The sequence below is a fragment of the Malus sylvestris genome, chromosome 10 (genome assembly GCF_916048215.2).
Source record: "Malus sylvestris chromosome 10, drMalSylv7.2, whole genome shotgun sequence".
Lineage (NCBI taxonomy): Eukaryota > Viridiplantae > Streptophyta > Magnoliopsida > Rosales > Rosaceae > Malus > Malus sylvestris.
In genome coordinates this window covers 12,556,839-12,579,315 of record NC_062269.1, presented here as the reverse complement: position 1 = coordinate 12,579,315, position 22,477 = coordinate 12,556,839, and the positions used below count along the sequence as shown (strand labels likewise).

The 22,477-nt window shown below is 38.1% G+C and overlaps 1 long non-coding RNA gene across 1 annotated transcript; it reads right to left on the bottom strand.

Moving 5' to 3' along the window:
• Positions 1-10,083: 10,083 nt before the first annotated feature.
• On the bottom strand, positions 10,084-12,172 carry LOC126587105 (uncharacterized). The gene is made up of 3 exons (XR_007610988.1): positions 11,826-12,172; positions 11,362-11,420; positions 10,084-10,358 (listed from the first exon to the last, which is right to left on the bottom strand). It is a non-coding gene; the product is annotated as an uncharacterized LOC126587105 (long non-coding RNA).
• Between the last annotated feature and the right edge of the window lie 10,305 nt (positions 12,173-22,477).

Sequence of the window (22,477 nt, the reverse complement as noted above, 5' to 3'; positions counted from 1 at the left end):
GCTAGATGAGGATCCTCTACGGATCCTCTTTGTGATGATCTTCTCCGAATCCTCTTTGTGAGGATCCTAGGGATCAATTCATTTTAGCCGTTTATCGTACATCGTGCGGTTAGCTTTTATTAGGTACTGTTTGTGTTCAATTTTAAATAAAAAGTTCAAAGTGATTTCTGGTCGTAGAATGACTGTTGAACGGATAAAATGAATTGATCCCTAGAATCATCCCAAAGAGAATCCGGATAGAATCCTAGGCCCTAACACAAAATTGCGCAGCAGCAGCTATACATCGTGACATGCTGAGACTGGAGGCATGATGCCTTTGTTATATTCCGTGACCTTGTGTTCGATTTCCTCTCTCTCCAAAATCAAAATTTCTAAAAAGCAACCTATGTAGCTGCCACTTTTTTTGGTGATCTCGTGTTCGATTTTCTCCCTCACCTAACTCAACCCACCCCCCCTCCCCCCTTCACTTAGATGGCTCAATCCATCTGACAACACATGTAGCAGGATCTATTCTATCTAACCAAACAAGAAGAAAAAGAAAAAGGAAAATTGGGATTAAAGGGAGGAGACAAGTGAGGGCCATCATTTCGGCAGTAGCCACGGTTTTTTTCACCTGAGGCTCTTGCAAAAGAGTTAAGCACCCCTAAAATGTTCCTGGCTGCTTTAGCTGCTTTGCTTGTGGCTTTAGCAAATAACAAACATTCGTCTGCAAACACTAGGTTCGAGATTTTAAAACCACTAGGAGAGGTTAGTAGACCCACATGATTCTTAGAAGACCTTGTCAAAGCATTCATATGTCTAATTAAAGGTTCCGTGCAAAGAATGAAAATATAAGGAAAGGGAAGATCTCCTTGTTTAATACCTTGCTTATGATAAAATTAAAGGAAAACTAATGAAAATGACTTCAATACTTTGAATTTTAATAAAAAACCATGTAATAACTTTACTTAATGGTTAGAACAAAACACAATATCAAACCAGCCCAATAAAGCCTAGCCCAAATAAGTAATTTATTGAGCTTCCAATTTTACCCTATCGTCAGTATTGGCCGTTTATGTTCTCTGTTTCCATCGCGTGTGTTCTTCTTATCTGGAGATCGTCTCCTCTCTCCTTGCCTGCACTCCTCCTCCTCCTCCTCCTCCTCCATGTCCGCCACGACGTCATCTCAGTACCTCATAAACCCACCGTCTCTGCAACCACAAAAGCCATCCACGTCTTCCAAAGCACTCGCATCCACCATATCCGGCAACCTCAAGATCAAACTCAATTTCCCGATATCCACAAGCTTTCACCTGTCCATGATGACGTTGTATTTCAGATCCCGCAGGATGCTATATTGCTATATGGACGGGTGGACGGATCCATGGTTGAACTAGAACCACATTTCGAGAAGACTTCGTCAGGTTTAAGAGCATAGCTTGTTTTAGTGATTATTATTATTTCTCTTATATATGTCAGTCCACCATCAATATCTAAAGTTCATCAATCTTTCCTAAGGCCACCAAAATTAATTGAAATTTTAGAAAACCTTATTAGCTTTGCCTTTGGTTGTGAACTGTTATCTCAAAATTCCCTAGAGCAAGGTTCTAAAAAACGTTAGGCTCTAGTCAGACGGCAAGCAGGAGCCTAGCGCTTAGGCGGCTAGGCGGGGTCTAGGCGGACGCCTAGGCGGCCTATGCGGATTTGAATAAAATAATAATATATATCGTATAAATTAGTTAAATTTATTATATAATAGATAAATAAACATTGAGTAATACTTTATTTTTGGAAAGATATACATATACAATGCAAAATATAATATAGTCTGATCTTCAAAAGAAAAAAAAAATTATATTGTAAGAACATAATATAAAGTTGTTTTCAAAACAGAACAAAAAATTTATCTAATATATTTATTAGTTGATATTAGGTAATTATTATTTATGTTTTTTTTATTAAGAGGGACTTTCACACAAAACTATGCACTTTTTCTACTTTCCCGATTTTCCCTACTGCCTAGTCTAGTCTCTATCTTCTTCTCATCAACCCTCTATCTTCTTCTCTCCTTGAAAACAACAAATCACAATAACTCCAACACTCCATCTCTCATCTGCACATTTCCCTCTAACTGTTACCAAGAGAACCCTCTATCTTCTTCTCTTCAACCCTCCATCTTCTTCTCTTCTTGAAAGCAACAAATCAAAACCACTCAAACCCTCCCATCTCTCATCCGCACATCGCATCTCCCTCTATCACTCCCTCTAAGCCACCATGGTAATTCTTCGTTTTCATGCATAGAAGTTCTGGGAAAGAGGCGGAGCCGCACTGACTTTGAGTTTTGATTATGTGCGATGCGGTCGTACTCCTCCATCATGTTGTTAACGTCCTCGTACAGAGATCAACGGGTCAGTTTGCACAGCCGCAGAGCCAAAAGACGAGGGTCGTCCAGCTCCGCCTAGCACTGCCTAGGCGGCCGCCTAGATCCTCTCCGATTTCTTGAACGTTTTGCCCAAAATCGCACGGAAGCCCACCGCCCAGCGCCTAGGCCGATTTTTAGAATACTGGCTATTTGTGTGCGGCACGGCTATGCATTTTTTTTTTGTCTCTCTATTTGCAGCCTTTCGAGTTATCGAAATCGAAGTTTTGAGTTTACATGCATTAGGGTGACAAAGCTTTTGCTTGATTTTATATATTCTGTCAAGCTTGAGTGAAACTTTAACCAAATAAATATTATTCTTTAAGCTTTGGTTTGGATATTTCTTATTATTTCGAGTTTAGACCTTCAGTTAACTTCGGTTTGTCTTGCTAATGTCATTGCGTTTAGTTGTATAATGTTTATTTGTAAGTGAAATTTACGGGCAACAAATATATTATTTTAAAGGTCTCAATGATGCGATAGATAAAATTATCCTGTGTTTATATAGTACAATATGCCCATTATGTACTTATTAGGTGGTGTCACCGATTACAAGATAGTTTTCTCAACTCTTATAATATTTTGGTTGTGAAATTTTTGTTTCTGGTTGTTTGAAGTTTTGGTTGAAGTTGCCAAGAGAGGAGGTTCATGTTATTATAACTTTGATTTTTATGTGCATTAGTGCATACATTTTATATTGGTAGTACCAATATTCAGTTTCAGAAATAGTATATTACTCGAGTTCAGTTTCATAAATAATAGGTTTCATAAATAGTATAATACCCCTATTTAGTTTTAGAAATAGTGTAGTACCCGCGGTCAGTTTCATAAATAGTCAAATTCATAAATAGTGTGGTACCTATGTTCAGTTTCATAAATAATGTGATACTTGTGTTCAGTTTTAGAAATAGTGTAGTACTCGTGTTCAGTTTTAAAAATAGTGTAATATTCGTGTTTAGTTTCAGAATGAGTGTACTGCCCGTGTTCAATTTAGAAATAGTGTAGTACTCGTGTTCAGTTTCATAAATAGTGTAGTACTGTTTCAGTTTCAGAAATAATGTACTACTCGTTTTCATTTTTAGAAATAGTTAGTATTCCGTTTAAGAAATAATGACTGGTGGTAACTTTTTTAAACCCACAACAATCTCAAACTGACTCTTTGTAAATAACTTAAATGAAATTTATATTATCTTACTTTGATTATATTATTTCAATAAGAATTTCAACACGATTTTGATATGGTATTTTATGGTGGATGCACATATATTTACAGGCCTGATTATAGTGCTAATAAATTAATAATTAAAATAATAATAATGGACTAATAATTGGAGATGAAGGTTATAATTTTGGAATGAGGATCCTCGCCCGATTAAACTTTCAATGGTAGCATCATATATTTCTTTACCATTTAGCATAAAGATGAGGTTAAGGAGTCAGAAGATGAGGTTAAGGGAGTCAGACTCCACAATTACTTGCTCTCTTCTCAATGTAGGCCCATAAGGCCTCCCTCATCACCATAGATTCGATGGCTAAACTGGAGGCTGCCCTCACTCTACCACGACCTCCTCCCAATTGGAACCAACCACTGTTGTTTTTAATCACCCAACCCGTACCACTAATCGCCGTCTCTTCTCTCTATGGACCAGCATAATTAACCTTCCACCAACCAAATGCCAGTTTCCTCCACACAACTATCTCCCTCCTTGTATTCTTTTCCAGGGTGACCTGCTCCTCTACACCCTTCTTGCATCCTGATGCAAAATCTACTCCTTCCATGGGAGGTCTAGACTATTGAAAGCTTCAAATGGGATAAGTTTCTTGTTTATTAAATTGAATTTGAAAAGTAATATTTTTAGTTTGTGGGAAATGTGGAGAGGAAAAATGGAAGTAGGGATGGTGGATGCGAGAGAGGAAAAATGGAAGTGCAATGACATGGGTTTTAATTAGGAGAATGGTTTGCTGCTGGAAAAAAATTAAAAATTAAATTAATTTTGGTTTTAGTTGGCTTTATGGGCTTAATGGTAATTTCGTAAATAATGTGAAGTTGTATTATAAGAAGTGGGTTGACTTCTGTCAGGGGCAAACCTGAAAGAAAGATTTAATGTTGCATGTTGGGCTTTGTTTCAGCCTGTGGGATTTAATTGATTTTGGCTTGTTTTATGTAACTTTTGTCATTTTTCATTAAATTCCAAGCCTTTTTTTATTAAATAAAAGTCATAGATGGTTTTTGGTTAAGAAAATGTTGACTCAAACCTTTTTCATTAAAGCTCCCCACCCATTTAAAATGAAAGCCAAACCTTAAGAGAACATACTTGATGAAATCCCAGTTTAACAAATCATAAGCTTTTTCCAAGTCTAATTTGATGGTCATAACCCCAGTCTTTCCTTCTTTTTTTTGTCCCTTGAAGCTAGAGAATATCTCATGGGCAATCAAAACATTGTACTAGGGGCAAAGGCACCTTGGTTCATTGAAATGCAATGGTCTAATAAAGGCTTTAACCTTTTAATGATGACCTTTATAATAATCTTGTAGCTTACTTTACAGAGACAAATAGGTCTACAATTACTCACAGTTTCTAATTTTTTCACATTGGTGATGAGGGCTATATTAATATGATTTATAACAGACTCCTTGACTACTTCCCAACAGCCTTGGTAGAAGCTTGCTTGGAGTCCATCAGGAGCAGGGGCTTTCAAATCACTAGGGTTTATGGATAGGGTTAAGCATCAAAATTTCCTCTCATAAATCTGTTTGCAGATTCCTTTAAGGGAGCATATACAGAAAAGTAATAATCTATAATTGATCAAGACTGACATCTTAACTACATAACAAATGTAACGAGAACTAGAGATCAAAGACGGAGCCACTATAGGCCTAGAGGATGCCCCCACCCAAATTTTTTTTTGGGTACAGAAAAATTGTACAATTTTGCATCTCAATGACCAACCCTAATTAAAATAAAAATTAAACCCTATATGCTAATTGGTATCAAGGGAAATGCTAAGGAGACTCTTCCGAAAGTCTCCATGGACTTTCGGAACACCTTATGTTTTTAGCACAATCCCCGTACCAATATAATTAAACATTGTGCAAAAAATATGAGGCTCCATGGAGAGTCCCACTTTGAGAGAGTTTCCTTAGCATTTCTCTTAATATCAATATGACTGACTTAGCCAACAATGATTCTAAGTGTTTTGTATGAAAAACTTTATAGATTAATATATAAGTGTTCATTTTTTAATTGTAACTTTGTTGTTTGGGGATACCCCCATTCATACAGATCTCTGGCTTCATCCTGCTAGAGACAATACAATAATTGATAAAATCAAAGAGTTCCAATAAAGATAGAGACCACTAGTCCGGCTATCAGGGTCAGAATTATACACAGAGAGCTCATATCATTCAAACCTTAAAAAGAGCTTGAACTGGAATTTATCCATCTTCCATTAGCATTCTAATACTGAGTAAATTACCTAAGAGAGTGCTAACTCCAGAGGAATCATCACTCAGGACACTAAACCTCGCTTGCTGACGTTCGTTGTTCTCCAGTACTGCAACAAATCTGCCTTAGGAATCCATTTGTGTTTCGATCCTTTCACTACCTCATTACTTCTCATTTTTTTCACTTGTCCACCTTCCTTTGCACCTTGGGATTACAGTTGTCCATCGTTCATCATCGTAAACATCATCTTCCACTCTTTGCCCAAGCTCTTCAATTTCCGTGTTTTCCTCCTCCACATTGACAGCAAATAGGAAACAAAGCATGGCATCCTTATGGAGATTTGACTTAATATCCTCATCGACCTGTGTATCCTCAGGGTAGATTAACGGTTCATCATAAAAAACCCTATCTATCATAAAACAACGATCTTCAACTTTTTGACAGAATTGACCATTTATCCTTCTTCTGCCACAGTAAAAACAGATTTCAAACAGCGTTTCATAACTAATAAAAATGGGATTATCCTCATGCCTACTGATGATCAGTACCCTCTTCAAAGGGAACCTATTATCCACCTTAATCAGAACTTTCACGAAAAGATCATTGAGATCAAGTGTGATCTCATCCACTTTAATGATCATGCCTATTGGTTGTGAGATATCTTTGAAGATATTATCCTCCTTGTACTGCATCGGAACCCTTGGTAGGTGAACCCACATCACCAATTCGGAGATTATACCCATATCACAGAATTGAATAGTCCAGCGCTCAAGGTGGAAAATTTGGCCTTTAACATACCAAAGTCTATTCTCGAGAACAAGATGCAGGTCATCCTCATCAGTGAATTCCAAGACAAACCATCTACGACCAAAGTGGTCCAAGTTGAAGGTATTTTTCACCTCGTTTTTCCAAAGTAAGCTCAGCTTCCACTTGATGAGATGGGCATCCAAGTATTGTCCGAACATTTGCTCATATAGGACTCTACTCTGCATGTGCGCGCTCGACATTAATCGAAGAGCACAAAGTGGTGTTCACTCTACTGATTCTTCTTTTCACGTGAAGGTGCTTCTAGCTTTCCTAATAACCACATGTTGTCCAGGTTGACGCACTGGGAAATGGTTTGCCGAGTTTGGGACATATTGGTTGGCATAGATTCTAAGCCTTTTCGTGGTAAGAGACGTGTTAGCAGTGACTTGAGGGTTTGACATGGTGGAACAAATAGTAAGAGAATAGCTAAGAAAGAATGGTTGTGAAAAGTAATGTTGAAGGGAGAGCCTCAGCCATTCAATAAATAGACAATGACCGGAGGAATCTAACCGATAGAGAAGAGTAAAAAACTTGTAATATGCAAATTGATGAGTCGATTTCATATTACATATTTTACCTTATTCTTAATATGTTTTGATAATTATTTTGGCAGAGTTTTGATATTTTGCTTTATATTTTTAATATAGGACATTCGACTTTCTCTGGAGCAAACCATGATCAAATGGATGAATTTTGAAGTGATTCGAATTGGAGGATGTTCATGAGTTCCTTATCTTGTTTGTATAAAAATTTCGGCTTTTTCTATCAAACGGTTATTTTCTGGCGATAGAATAAAGAAGCAATGTGCAGTTCTGGAAAAGTAACATTTTTGGGCTTAATTGCAATTTTTGGAGCTCAAGTTAACCTCTGATGGGATCGTGGCCTTCTGAAGAAGTGTTCAAAAGATTCCAAGCTTGAAATCCAGCTATTATGGGTCAGTTTTGGAGCAAATATGGGTCCAAAATGTAGCTGTGCAGATTTTGGACGAATTTTACTAGTCAATTTAAGATTATGTTTCTAATTTATTTTATTTTATTTGGTTTCCTAGTCTTATTCTAAGACATTTTTCTAGGAGGATTTAATTATAGCAATATAAATAAGCCATTGTGGCCGGCCTTATTATTCTTCTTCTCTATGCGATATTTGAGAGAGGAATTTAGCCAAAGCTTAGAGATTTCAGAATTACATTCAAGGTGTTTTCGATCTTTTTCAATTTCAATACAATTACTTCTGATTTTAATTATGAATATGTGTAACTAATCTCTTTTGCTAGGGTAAGGCCATGAGTCTTAGCAAGAATATGTAGTTTCTTTTCAATTTACTTATTATAATATGCATGCAGGTTTTTGAATTATTAATCACCGGTTTAAACTAGCTAAGTGTCTTGATGATTCGCGACCATTAGGATGTTTAGAAAAGTAATTTGATGCAATTTTGGTTGGAGGTCGGTCCCTAAAATTGACGAAGGCTTCTTGTGGTTAATATAGGCAAGTTCACTTAGGATGAATACCACGTCTTAAGGGTTGCATGGTTTTTCAAAGAGTTTTCACAAAACTTAATGAGTCATGCATGTTTAGATTTAATCTGAATACCACAAGCGGATTGCATGTTTGATAAACGCTTTATGTTGGGGGTCTAAGTAGGCATATATTAGGAAAACCTAAGCTTTAAAATATGCATTTATAAGTCATAAATAATTGGGATAACTGCGTAGGATTATTAAGGTGACGGTGAAACCCTAGTTTTTTCTCAATTTGATTTCTAAAGACTTTTTCTCTCCTTTTCTTAATACTGCAGATTTTTCTACTCTTTTTAATTAAATTCGTTTTTAGTAAATTAGGTCATAAAATCAATCTTATGAAAATTTTGCTTTTAAATAATTAATTGAGATTTGGTTTAGTACGAATTATTTAATAATCCTTGTGGAGAACGACCTTACTAGAACCATCTATACTACAATATCCTTGTTACTCTTGCAAGTATTATAGGTGTTTTTAATCCTTTTGTGCGTGTGGTAAAATCCTATCAAGAAATTGGCACCGTTACCGGGACTTGTTTAAAATAATTCGTTTTAATCAAATTCTTAGTTAATTATTGTTGCACATAAAAAAATAATTATTTTATTTTATTTTTCTGTAGATTTCAGCAATCTGTTCAGTGCAAATTACAGAATCTGTACATGGTCAACACTCGTTCAGCAGGGTAGAAACTCATTCCTTTTGATCCAGAACCTGAACAATCATTAAGAAGGAGGCGCATGGAGTAGAATCTGTAGTGGGTTCCTTCACTGCAGGGGACATTTATGCAATTTATATTTTCTGGGGCTTTGGACAGCAAAGGTACCATGGCATTTGCTATAACAAAAGTTGGTCAGCCCTTGGGGAATACATTAACAGCTCATGCCACTAACATACCAAGTTGCATTAGCTATCTAGAAGTCGAGGAAGGTTCTACATTCGAAAGTAAAGCATCACATGTTGAATATTTTACCTACTTTTAATGGGTTATTAGCTAACGATCCTAACATGCACATTACAAAATTTTTAATGGGATGCAAGAATATTTTGGTGAAGGTATTTTCAACTGAATCTATCAAGCTTCATTTTTTTCCTTGCACTTTGAAGGAACAAGCAAGGAGATGGCTCCTCACACTTCCATCTAAAAGCATTGTCCAATTAAAGATTTTTATTCCAGTGGGGATGGCTATGATCATGGTAGCTGCGGTAAAGTAGGCATGAGAACTGTAACCATTTGTCACTCCGATTACTTCATCCATAAATCTTTATTTATTATAGCGGTACGAACTTTTGGGACCAACTTAGTGAAAAATTCTTAAGTAAGTACTATCTAGCTTCTAAGACTTTTGACATGAGGATTTAAATTCCATCGTTTGCTAAAAAACCGAAATGAAGAATTTCATGAAGCTTGGGAACGATCCAAGGAGTTGATCAGAAAGTGTCCTCACTTGGGTATTGACGGTACTACTCAGATGCATATATTATTTAGAGGGTTAAATATGACAATAAAGACTCTTGTCAATACTTTATGTGGAGGATCATATAAAGACAAAAATGCACAAGAGACGTGTCTATTGTTTGAAAAAATGGCAGCAAATACACAACAGTGGGCAGTTGAGCAACTGTAATCTAGGAGCGTTTTTGAGATGTCTGTTGGGTCTCCATATGTGTCAGCTCAAATTGAAAAGATGGAGAAAAAGATGAAAAAAATGTGATGCAAAATTTGATATGCTCTTGCAAAGAATTCTAGATTCTAGATAGCAAGTTGCTGTCCAACAACCTATAACAGCTGCCTGCAGCATCTGTAGCATGACAACACATGATTTTATGAGCTGCCCATGTCATGTCCCGATCCCAACATACGTCGAAAATCGACACGTGACAAGGAAAATAATGTTCGTTGAATACGATATAAGATACGGAATGAAATACTTTAACTGATAATCCAAAATAATGTGAAGGTGGCTAAGTTCTCCACAAAATATTTACTAATATGTACATCCCAAAAAGAAGCATAATCTTTGCTTTACTAAGAACAAGTATGAGGTGCTCAAAAGAAAGTCCCAAAAGATAAAGTACAAACGTGAAACAAGGGTAACCTAACGCTCCAAGTTTCTGATAATTGCACTGCTAACCCCGCCTACAAACTTCTTGGAGTCTACTCAAACCTGTCACCTGAACGATCAATGCCTATACCCTCGGAATGGTGCACCAGGCAAACAACAACCTAGATAAGTTGCAAAGCTTAGGAGAGTGACAATAATATCAAGTATGTGATAATAATGCTAATGCCAACCATCAAACACAGTTTACATATCTTGAATATAAATCATTCATAAGAAATCAATACCAACTTTTGTAAACCCCGAAGGAGTCACCCAGACATCCAACGGTTCATCTGAAACCAATCATAACATCTCACAACCATCTTCTCATACAACACAATGAAAAGTAGAGTTAGAGCGACACAGTTTGGTCGAAGCCTACACCTTTGAAGTCATCACAATTCAAATTCAATAAATCCCAAGGTGAGTACGATCTCGGACCACCACATAACGGAATCGTGAAATAGGAGGGATTTCAGACCATCTCTCAATGGAATCCAAGTGGATACGATTCTGGACCCTCACTCAACGTAATCGATAAATACAATACGTAACAATAACTAAATGAAACCCAATTTAGATACGATTCTGGAACATCACTCAACGGAATCGCGGAATAGAAGGGATTCCAGACCATCTCTTAATGGAATCCGAGTGGATACGATTCTGGACCATCACTCAACAGAATTGTAGAAGACCAACAATCAGAATGTACTGCGGCTTAAAGAAATGAGACAAGCACAAGCTACTTAATTTACAAAAACTCAACAAAGGGAGATTATGCACAATTACTAAATTTAGAACCAATCACCGAAGTGGAAAGTGATACAATATCGAAGCAACAAATCCCCATCATAATGGTTAATGGTCATTACTAGTCCTCACATTAATCTCAACATGCCAATCATACAAATCAAACCACATTTCCAATATACATGCCACACCCCATTTCATAAACATAAATTGATATCGAAGTATTGGAATAACAATTCAATAGAACATATTCATAAAACCAATTCACATCCATACAGGATCATAATTATGACAACCTGGTAATTACCAATATCACATATATTAAAGTCACTTACCTAGAGTATGTGCTAATGTACCCTAGCACGATAGTTAAGGCATCACGTTCAATCACTGCCTAACAAAGCACAAGTCCACATTTAGATTTCCTTTGATAATTCACATACTCAAAAATTCTCATATGTCTCCCACAACAACATTTAATGAGGAATCGAACCGTCATTCTAATGTAGGGTCCATGATCTTACGTCATTTGCTTCGTAAAATCCAATCACTAGATTTTCACTTATAAGTCCCTAAGGTCTTTAAACAATATCTACAATAGCATATTAAAATTGTGTCTCAATTCAATGATAAGATTGTCAATTGTTAGAATAATCAAGTGGCAGACCTTATCAATAAAATATACAAATCAACAACATTTTCATAAATCGAATGTCACATATCGGAAAATTTGACTTTTTCCAAAAATTCTCAAATTTTACAAGAATGAAGATTTCAACAAGTAGAGTAAACTTTATACTTGTGGCCGAGTCCAATTTAGCCAGGAAGGCCCTCAAATTGGCTCGCACCCAACAAAACCTTCTTTAATTCGGCTTCCTTGGTGTTCCAATGCCCCAACCACCAGTTGGGTCTTGTTCTTGGGTCAAAGGGAAGTTGATTAAGGGTGATGTGAATGGTGATACTCTCCGAAATGACAATTCGTCGTCGAGAACCCCCCGGGTTCTCCTATGGAGTTCTACATGAAATAGACCTTAAAAACCCTTAATTTTTGGTAGAGAGGGAAGGAGGAAGGTAGTTGAGCAAGTTGCAGGTGAAGGAGATAGGAAAATCAGAAGAGAAATGGTAGGAATTGGCCTAAAATTGGCCGGTTTGAAAATAAAAAGGGTTGATGGTGTACACGGGTTCACCAAATACGAAAAGAAAATGTCAACCTCTCTTTTTCCTATTGGTCCTTTCTCATCATTTAAAAAAAATTTGTTGTGTCCCCTTTTTAGGCTGCTAACTAACCTTTTTCCACCACCTAAAATGTCCAATTCCACTTATAGTAGCCGGTCCATTAATCAAAAAAAAGTTGGGGCCTTTTACCCATAAGTGGAAACTAAAATAATTCCCACAATCTATATTTTCACCACATCAAATTTCCGTAACTATACCGATATAATTCAGACTCGCAAACGGCTTTCACCTATGCGTTTGTGGGTTCAAGATTTATTTAAAAACACTAGTTGTAACTTCAAAATATCAACGAAAGATAAAGATTGATTATAACTAATCAATTACTAAACTTATAATTAGTGGAATTAAAATTAACTAATAAAGATAACGCAATCGTGAAATACAAATTTAAATTACAAAATACGTAATAAATGGTGAAATTCTGAGGATGGGATTTCACAGCCCATATAAGGATGCATAACCAGAGTTTACAGCGAAATAGGTTGATGCCTATAATAATTTTCAGCGTCCAAAGAACGATTTGTATTCAAATGTCTACAACCCGAGATAGAGAGATCATCCAAATTTAAAGTGTGATAGAGATCAACTGGCTAAACCATAATTTCAACAGCCGATACAACAACCTGCTGCACCATCTAAAGCTGCTTGGGAGGTTGCAATTGAAAAATTAACAAACAGTACTAACACAAAATTTGATCAAACTAGTCAGGAAATTCAAAATATTCATGCAACATTAAAGAATTTGGAGCAGCAAATTGGGTAGATTGTGTTGCAGTATTTAGATAGAGAATCTGGTAAATTTCCTAGCTAAACTGTTTCGAATCCGAAGGGAAAAGTTATGATAACCGAGATGAAAACGATGTCGGAAATTCGCAGGCATCAACAACACAACCACAAATAGATTCTAGTATTTTTGCAGAATCTGCAAATTTTGAAATTTCTGCAGCTTGTACAATTTATGCAGATTTTGCATTACCATGGGATAGGTCCGAAAATACTGCTGAAATTGCAGAATGCGTTTGTGCCCTAATGCCATATCCCGTAAGGTTGAAGCCGATGGATCAACAATTAACGGATTTCATGAAGACATTTGCTAAAGTTTAGATTAATCTACCATTTATTGATGCAATCAAGAACATTCCCTCGTATGCCTAGTTTTTTTAAAGATGTTTACTCAACGAAAAAGAAGTTTGTGGATTTTGAAAAAGTGATTCTAACCAAACAGTGCAGTGCAGTTTCATTGCACAAATTGCCACCAAAGAAAAAGAATTAGGGAGTTTTATAATTTCATGCACAATTGGAAATTGAAATTTTAAGCGTGCTTTAATTGATTTAGGTACTAGTATTAATTTAATGTCTTTTTTTTGTTTTTTAGTGGCTAGGACAAGAAGAAATCAAGCCTACATCTATTATTCTGCAATTAGCGGATCATTCAGTTGCTTATCCTAGGGAAATTATTGAAGATCTCATTATCAAAGTGGATAATCGCTATCTTCCTACAGGTTTTGTGGTCTTGATATGCATGAAGATATGCAAACACCAATTATATTAGGGCGTCCTTTCATGACAACAACTCGGACTTTGATTGATGTAGAAGCTAGAACACTTACACTGAGAGTGCAAAATCAGTATGTTGTTTTCCGTCTTTTTGAAGCAACTAAAAGGCCAGCTAATGTGCAAGATTGTATGTGAGTTGCCGTGTTTGATGTCATCATGCATGCATATATTATGCCCTGTTTAACTGTTGATCTGTTGTTGAACGTTTTGCATGGGTTCGAGAATAAAGAAACTGAAGATGAAGAGGCTTTTGAGTATATTTAAGCATTGGAAAGTGTACCTTTTTACCAGTCATGTTGGAGGCACATTTTTGAAAGTTTGGGGGAACTGAAAAAACTGTTGTTACTTTTTAAAGTACAACCACCTAAATTGGAGTTAAAGGTGTTGCCCAAACACTTAAATATGTTTATTTGGGGTGCAGAATCTTCGCTACCAGTTATTATTGCTGCTGATTTATCACCAATAGAAGAAAAGTGCGCATTTTGAGGAGTTATCAAGATGCAATAAGTTAGACTATTAGAGACATTACAGGGATCAACCTAACAATTTGCATGCATAGAATTTTGATGGAAGTTGGAGTGAAACCCACCATTGATGCTCAGCGTCGATTGAATCTAATTATGAAAAAGGTTGTATGTAATGAAGTTATGAAGCTTTTGGATGCTAGGATGGTCTACCCAATTTCAGGTAGCAAGTGGGTTAGTCCAACCCAACTGGTACCTAAGTGATCCGGAATTACAGTTGTGAAGAATGATAACAATGAACTTGTGCCTGCACACTTGGCTACTAGGTGGCGCATGTGTGTTGGTTATAGAAAGCCAAATGCAGGTGCTAGATAAAGATAATTTTATATTACCATTCACTGATCAAATGTTAGAGAAGATTGTCTGGTCGTATTTTCTATTGTTTCTTAGATGAGTATTCATGCTACAATCAAATTCTAGTTGCACTCGAGGATGAAGAAAAGACAACCTTTACATGTCTTTTCAACACATTTGCCTATAAGAGGATGCCTTTTGGTTTAGGCAATGCACTTGCAACTTTCCAACGTTGCATGATGAGCATATTTTTAGGTTTGGTTGAACAAGTTATTGAGGTATATTTATGGATGATTTTTTCTTTTGGAGGTTCCTTTGATCAATGTTTGCAGAATTTATCCCTAGTTCTTGAGTGATGCATTGAAACAAACTTGGTTTTTGAATTGAAAAAAGTTTCATTTTGAATTGTAAAAAGTGTCATTTCATGGTTAAGCAGGGGATTGTATTAGGTCACTTGATTTCTAACAAAGGTATTGAGGTTGATAAGGCTAAAATTGATGTCATTGCTAAGCTGCCATCGCCTACAACGATTAAAAGTGTCCGATCTTTTCTTGGTCATGCTAGGTTTTATAGAAGGTTTATCAAGGATTTCTCCAAGATTGGTTGGCCTTTGAGTAGTTTATTGGCTAATAATGCTCCTTTTGTTTTTCATGAGGCTTGTATAAAGGCATTCAACAAGTAAAGACAATCCTCACTATAGCACCCATTATTGTCACCCTTGACTGGAGTTTACCATTTGACTTGATGTGTGATGAATCAGATTATGCAATTGGGGCAGTTCTTGGACAGCGAAAAGATAAGCTTCCCTAGGTTATTTTTATGCTTGTTGGACCATCAATGATGCATAGCTAAACTATGCAACCATTGAGAGAGAATTGTTGACAATTGTGTTTGCATTAGAGAAATTTCATTCTTATTTGGTTGGGGCTAAGGTGATTATCTATGTAGATCATGCACCTTTAAAGTATTTGTTGTCTAAAAAAGATGCCAAACCTCATTTAATCCGTTGGGTTCTTCTACTTTAAGAGTTTGACTTAGAAATGAGGGATGAAAATGATAGTGAAAATGTTGTGGCTGATCATTTGTCAAGGCTGATCTTCCAATTTCTGCAGAAGAGGATTCGCTGCTATTAAAAGAAAGTTTTCTAGATGAATAACTATTTGCCATCCACAACAGTTCACCATGGTTTTTGGATTTAGTTAATTATTTGGCTAGAGAGTTAATTTATCTAGATTTTACTTTCCAGTAGAAAAAGAATTTTTTTGGCTAATGCAAAGTATTATTTTTGGGATAAAATGTATTTATACAATCACTATTCATACCAAGTTATTCGTAGGTGTATTCTGGAAGAAGAGTAAGAAAGTGTTTTAAAATTTGCACAACATTATGCCTGTTAGGGACATTTTGGACCTAAAAGGTCAGCAGCTAAAATTTTGCAAAGTAACTTGTTTTGGCCTTCTCTTTTCAAGGATGCTTATAATTGGTGTAAATCTTATGATCGTTGTCAAAGAGTGGGAAGTCAGTCCAAACAAAATAAGATGCCACATCAAAGTATTTCAGTTGTTGAATTATTTGATTTGGGGAATTGGTTTCATGGGACCATTCCTAACGTCTCATGGCAATTAATACATTTTAGTGGCTGTTGAGTATGTTTCCAAATGGGCTGAGGCAATCGCAGCACCAGTTAATCAAGGATTAGTTATTCTGAAATTCCTTCAAGGGGTAACTTTCCATAGTTCCGCGTGTAATTCTAAGTGATGGGGAAGCACTTTGTGAACAGGCCATTTGCTGCATTGTTGGCGAAGTATGGGATTACCCATTGTATTGCTACTCTATCATCCGTAGACATCTGGGTAGGTTGAAGTCTCTAATCGAGAAATAAAGCGCATTCTTGAGAAAATAGTTAGCTCCACTCATAAAGACTAGAGTTTGAAATTAAGCGATGCTCTATGGGCGCACAAAACAACATTTAAAGGTCCGATTGGAATGTCTCCGTTTCGGCTTGTGTATGGTAAGGCTTTTCATTTACCTATGGATCTATGATGTGATATAAAATAGCATACAAACTTAAACCCTCTTTTTGACAGTTGTAGTATGTGTAAGTAGGGATCATTCTAGGTCGGGGTTTAGGAGGGATGCTAATCTACACAAATTTAACTCAAAAACACAAAACTAGATTCTAGTGACTCAAAACTGACCAGATTGACTCCAAACAGAACAAAACAAACAAATTGACTCAAAACAGGAACTAAAGGGTGATTTGGACGAAAATTGAAGTAAATTGACACGAAATACTAAAGGGGGATTTGTTTGGACGAATTTTAAACTAAAACAACTAAATTGTAGAAATAAAGTGAATTTGGATGAAAATTGGGTGAAAGGCTAGCTAGAGGGTCTTTTTCCACACGACACATATGCATACAAATTGATTTCCAGTTATTCTTCCTATAAACTATGAATGACAATGCCACAAGTTAACCGTGAACTGCACAAATTAACCATCAGATTTTTTTTTTAAATTCATTGAATTGGACTCAGCAACGCAACCAAATTATTCTTATCAAGTTCCCTACATGAACTGCATAATAAAGATACATATCAAAGATCATTAAGTTCTATGAAAATCATAAGCATTGACATGGCACCCGTAACTATAAACATGATGATACTCCTGGCAGGAATTTACTTAACACGATCGTAACTAGCAACCTCCATTACTTATAAATATAAGTTCATAACTATTAGGTGAAACTCCCTTATATTTTAGCATCAAATCCCTGCATGCAAACTAAGTATGCATCCTCAATCAACACACAAGAATAAGTTATCAATCAAACAGATAAGAAAATTGCATTCACGATTTATGAAATCATAACTGAATGTAATCAATTCATATCACACATATGTTCATGGCTTTGAATTCACCTTTAGCTAAAACGAAATTAGTTCCACATGTTTGCAATTAAACAAAGACAATTAAAGTTAAACATTGAAAACAAAGGATAGAATACACCTAGAAATGCTTCAACAATCCAAAAGTCTTGAATGGCAGGCACGGCTCCAAGCTTCTTCTTCTCATTCCTTGCAAAGCTGTAGCACAAGTGTGTTTTTTTTAATTTTAGGCTCGTGTATGTGGTATTCTGAATGGTGCGAATTTGGTGTCTATATATAGATAAGGCACGACACAAAGGTTGTAGATGAGAAGGATTTGGCATGACATATTCCTAGGGGGAAAGGGATAAGGAGTTCGACACAAATCTTCTAGAAAGGGGGTGTTGTAGTAGGTTTCTAGAACCAGGTTTTTAGGTATCCCAATCTGAAAATAATTCCCCCTTGCAGCTAGAATTAAGGTAGGATAAGATAAGATAAGGTTAGTTTGGATAATGTTGGATAAGATAAGGTTGGTTAAGACAATGTTCCTTTTTTTAGCTAATTCCTTATCTTTTTTGTCTTGACTTTATTTTGTTCATCTTTTCAGCATATTCCTAGCCTCTTGAACTTCAAAAATGTCCATCCACCTTGCTCCATGCATGTGCTATCCATTCTTGGCCCAAAACTGCTCCAAAATGCTCCAAATTGCACTTTCTTGCCAACTTTGTCATTTGAACCTACAAATACACGAAAATAACTTAAATCACTATAATAAATATAAACTAACTCACTAAATGCAAACAAACAAGCTAACAAAGTCACATAAATATGCTCCTATCAATCTAGAGTGTTTGTACCATACTTGACCAATCCCGAAACTACTGAGCACCGGTCAACGTTATACCTTCAAGGACCCAGAAGAGCTTCCCTTCAACCAGGAGGCCAATCACAATGCGACAAGTGTCGACATCAGAAGCCAATCGCAGCTTGACACGTGTCAACATCAGAAGCCAATCACAACACGACACGTGTCAATGTTAGAACAAAACTAGAAACTCTCTTCTATAAATAGGGATCATTCTCCCACAATAATCTCTAATGTCATTTTGTACTAAACTATTCACTAGAACTCACAAAATGAGAGCTTGAACCTATGTATTTGTGTAAACCCTTCACAATTAATGAGAACTCCTCTACTCCGTGGACGTAGCCGATCTGGGTGAACCACGTACATCTTGTGTTTGATTCCCTATCCCTATTCATTTACGTACTTATCTTCACTAGTGATCGAAGCAACCAAGCGAAGGTCACAAACCTGACACTTTCTGTTGTACCAAAGTCCTCGCTGATTTTGTGCATCAACATTTGGCGCCGTCTGTGGGAAAGACACTTACTCCCACTATCTTCAGCTTTGTTAAGCTGGTTTCCACCGCTCGTACACTTTCTTTTGGCCAAACATCTCTTTCCAACATGGGGAGCGAAAGAAGCCATAGCACACAGAATGACACCCCCATTGGACCTAGTATGAAGCAACGAAAGCAGGAAGGAAATAGAGTTACTCTTCAAGCTAAAGTCGATGAGTTGGAAGCTCAGAACAACAAGATAGTGATGAGGAACGAGGTCCTCCAGGAGCAGTATGAAATTTTTTTCGAGATGCTTCATGAGGCTAGGCATGCTCAAGCACACAAGCTCGTCGCCCCTGCTGAGGTCAACAATCATCTGAATGCCCCCCAACACTGAGGGTCACCGATATCCAACACGGATATCCCTGATAGGGATCGAGCTACACATCAATGTGATAATCAACATGAGACTTCTCTCAACCCAGCTGCTTCAACCTGAAGCAGAAGGAGTAGAGGAAATCACATCCTCACAGAAGGAGTGGAAGGATCAAAAGCCGTCTATCGCGATTGTCGAGACTTCCTAAAGCAACGTCGAGAGAATCCCATCCATATAAGCTCGAAGATCAATGACCCAAGAGTTTCTGAAAGACTCGGTCCTCTCCCACGACCCAGGCCAGCAGTTAATCTAGGGAATGGGCAACAAGTCCTAGAAGAACATGAAGGTACAGGGGACTCGGAAATGTTCCGACATACTCACTCTAGGAGTCAGTGTGACGAGTCCAAGGAAAAATCATGCTATCTTGATCAAACTTTCCTACTTCCAAGAGGCGATGGGGACTTACGGAAGAAAACTTCAGTGATGCACGACTCCACTCAGGACCCCCTCGTCCTACAGCTCCTGGAGGAAGTAAACAAGTTGAAGGCTGAACGTCAAGCCGAGATACCTGACTGGAACCAACCCAGGCCTGGCCCCCTCACAAGAAGGATCCTCAACACCCCCTCCAAGCGAAGACAAAGCAGAAGCTTGACTTACAACTCTATACTGGAAGGGAAGACCCGATTGAACACTTTAACCTCTTTGAGTCCACCATGGTATACCGGAGACACACCGATGAAGAACGGTGCCTTCTCTTCCCCTCCACCCTCTCTAGCGGAGCTTTAAACTGGTATTGCCGTCTTCCATCCGAGACGGTAGACTCATTTGAAGAGTTGAGGAAGTTGTTTGTCTCTCAACACATCTTCCAGATCGATCGCTTGCATTCCGCAGATGACTTGTACACTATTTGCCAGAAGCCGGACGAGTCATTACGAAAGTATGCTGGCCGCTTCAGCCATGAGTATTCCCGCTGCGCTGAGGCAGATGACAAGACCGCCCTCAAGGCCTTCACGGGAGGCTTACGTGACTGTTTCTTCAAGTACATGATAAATGCCAACACTTGGAAGACTTACTCTGAGGTGATGGCACAAGCTTACAACCATACCTCTGCTGAGGCAAGGACATATCAAGGGAAACCCCCTACAGTCACCCCTTATCAGCAAGTAGGGAGTGGAGGCCAGATCCAACCGAATGAAAAGACCTCAACCTTCCAAACGGTAGCAGCACACCCCCCGGCCTCATTTAATGCTTCGCCAAGTCAGCAGACATATCAATCCTAGGGCAAAAGGAAAGATTTCCATCCTCACCAATCTCATTTTAATAAAAAGAATAAGGGGCACTATCGCGATAACTCAGTATATCGTCACAATAACACCCATCCCCAGGCAGTCAACGCAGTGGGCCAATCGCGTGTCAAGACAGGCCCTACCCCGATGTATGAGACATACACACCTTTGAGCGCTACATGCGCGGCCATCTACCCCAGTATAGCTTACCTGATACCAAAGCCAAAGCCAAGACAGCCAGATTACAAGTCCACGAAGAACACGGGTGTGTTTTGCTGCTACCACGAGTATAATGGCCATGACGGCGAGAAGTGCATCATCCTCCGTGATCATATCGAAGCTTTGGCACGTGAAGGAAAAATTGATCAGTTCCTCCTTCACCCTCCAAGGGATAACCGTAACCAACGCCAGGTGAATGTGATATACTCCATAAGCGGCGGCACACCCATGTCTGAATCTTCCAATAGGGCCATGAAAAACAGTGAACGAACTTTGAGACATGGCCATCAAGTGTTTCACGTGGAAGACATCAGGGGAGACAAGTATCAAAAACCTAACTGGGATCCAATATGTTTCTACCCTGAGGAAGAAAGAGGTATCATCTACCCTCACAACGACCCGCTGATCGTGGAGGCTCACATAGCAAATTTTGATGTGAAACGAATCCTGATAGACACAGGTGCTTCAGTCAATATCATGTTTGCTGAAGCTTTCAAGGCACTTAATGTAGCTGAACACTTGCTCGATCGCTCGATTTCTCCTCTGATAAGCTTCTCTGGCGATATCGTGCAACCTTTAGGGAGTATACACTTACTCCTCACCATTGGTACAGGCCCCTACACAGCTATTATTACCACTAACTTCCTAGTGGTCAATTGCCCGACGGCATACAATGTCATCTTTGGGCACACAGGCATCAATGATCTCAAGGCCATGGTATCCACACATATGTTATTGATGAAGTTTCCAACCCCTTTCGGCAATGGATACATCAGGGGAGATCAACTTAGTGCTCGATCATGTTACAACACTTCAGTTAAGCAACAACACCTGCTTGTCCCCAAGGAGACCCTCTTTATACATAACCAGGTAGTAAAGACTAGTCCAGATGAAGCCAACTCGGATCTTCATGATGGCAACAGTCAACCCGACGACCCTCGAGATGACTCATTCACCCAGCAAGCACAACCCGCTGAAGAGTTAGAGAATGTCTCTATCTCCAAAGACCATCCAGATCGCATGGTGAAGATTGGCACCACTTTATCACCACCCATTCGGTTGTTGCTGATCTCCTTTTTGCAAGAGAACGCCGAGGTCTTCGCTTGGTCATATAAAGATATGCCGGGCATCTCTCCCGATATCATCTGTCACCACTTGAGTATTGATCCCAAGACCAAACCAGTAACAGAAGCGAAGATCTTATGATGTTGAACGATACGAGGCGATGAAAGCAGAAGTTGAAAAACTCAAGGACATAGGCTTCGTCCGTGAAGTCAATTACCCAACATAGGTAGCAAATGTTGTCCTTGTTAAGAAAAATCCGACCAAGGAAAGTCTCATGCTTCAAAAGGTCTTGTGGAGAATGTGTGTTGACTACACCGACCTAAACAAAGGATGCCTGAAGTATAGTTTCCCCCTTCCTCTCATTGATAGACTTATAGACTCTACGGCAAGGTGTGAGCTCTTGAGCTTCATGGACGCTTATTCAGGATACAACCAAATCCTCATGAACCCCTCAGACCAAGAACACACAGCCTTCACTACTGACAGGGGACTATATTGCTACAAAGTCATGCCCTTCGGTCTAAAGAATGCAGGAGCAACTTATCAGAGACTGGTCAATTCAATGTTCGCCGAACAGATTGGGAAGAGCATGGAAGTTTACGTTGATGATATGTTAGTCAAGAGAAAATATGCTGACCAACACATCACCAACCTATCTGAAACTTTCACCATTCTAAAGA